This window comes from Panthera uncia, chromosome B1 (genome assembly GCF_023721935.1).
Source record: "Panthera uncia isolate 11264 chromosome B1, Puncia_PCG_1.0, whole genome shotgun sequence".
NCBI lineage: Eukaryota > Metazoa > Chordata > Mammalia > Carnivora > Felidae > Panthera > Panthera uncia.
The window spans coordinates 50380449-50381936 of record NC_064811.1 but is presented as its reverse complement, the minus strand read 5'-3'; positions in this window follow the sequence as shown (position 1 = coordinate 50381936).

Sequence of the window (1488 nt, the reverse complement as noted above, 5' to 3'; positions counted from 1 at the left end):
ACACTGCAGGGGCGCCTGGGTGGCGCAGTCGGTTAAGCGTCCGACTTCAGCCAGGTCACGATCTCGCGGTCCGTGAGTTCGAGCCCCGCGTCGGGCTCTGGGCTGATGGCTCGGAGCCTGGAGCCTGTTTCCGATTCTGTGTCTCCCTCTCTCTCTGCCCCTCCCCCGTTCATGCTCTGTCTCTCTCTGTCCCAAAAAAAAAAAAAAAAAAAAAAAAAAGACTACTGCAATAGGGAAAATGATCCAAAGTTAAATCAGCAAAATGTCTCAAAATCAAACAGAAAGAGGCATTTCATTTTTATCAAGGGATAGGTAGTAAGTAAGGGAAAATTGAGTAAATTAGTTGAAATAGTCATCAGGTTCTGGTAAGAAAAGTGTCTTCCTATGATCAGCCTAATCTCAGGATAAGCCAGCCCCACCCCCCACTCCACCCCCTGCCCCGCCCCACTCCCGGGGGCAGGGGTGGATCCTCCCCTTCTGAGGATCAGAGGAGGGTTCCAGGAAAGGAAGCCCAAAGGCATGAAGGAAGGAAAAACAAAACACTTCAGTGAATGGATTCGGGGTTTTGCAGGTGGAGAAATGCTTGGACAGACTTGGAGTGCTTTTAAGTGCTTGCACAGACTTGGAGGCAAATGGAGTTCAGGGGCCAATAGGAAAGAGAGAAGCCTGTGTAAAGTTTGGTCAACACAAAGCAAAGGGTTACAAATGGGCAATTGTGAGCACTTGGTATCCACCCATCTTTCGCGGAGGTTCGCAATCTTCTCTGAGTTTTTCAGACCTAAGTTTGATTTAACTTTTAAACCTTGTGATTCCTTCCCTCAGTGGGATGCTTAAAAATATAAATATTGCCATATCCACGACATACGTGTCATTTTACTGTGATGAAAATATTTCAATATGTGCAACCCATGCTCTTGTCTAACATTCCATTACAAATCCACTTTAAATCACTTCACTAACCAGTTCAGTTTAAATAAAATATTTAATCCAATGATATGTAATTTTTTGATGGCTTTGTAAAAGCCATTTCTTTACATGTTTTTTTCTAAACATTTCTAAACAGTTCTTTAAATGTTTATTTATTTATTTGAGAGACAGAGAAAGTGTGAGCAGGGGATGGGCAGAGAGAGAGGGAGAGAGAGAATCCCAAATAGGCTCCACACTCAGCATAGAGCCCCATGCAGGGCTCGACTCCACCAATAGTGAGATCATGACCTGAGTCGAAATCAAGAATTGGAAACTTAACCAACTGAGCCACCCAGGCACCCCAGCCATCTGCCATATTTTGAGAGGAGAGGGCCACGTGGTGAGGACCTATAGATGGTTTCTAGTGGCTTAGAGAGGTCATCAGGTGACAGCATAAAAATGGCGATTTCATTCATACAACCTCAAAAAAATTAATTCCTCCAAGATCTTGAGTGAGCCTTGAAGCAGAATCTTCTCTACTGAAGTTTCTGGATGAGATGACCACCTGGCAGGCAATCTGAT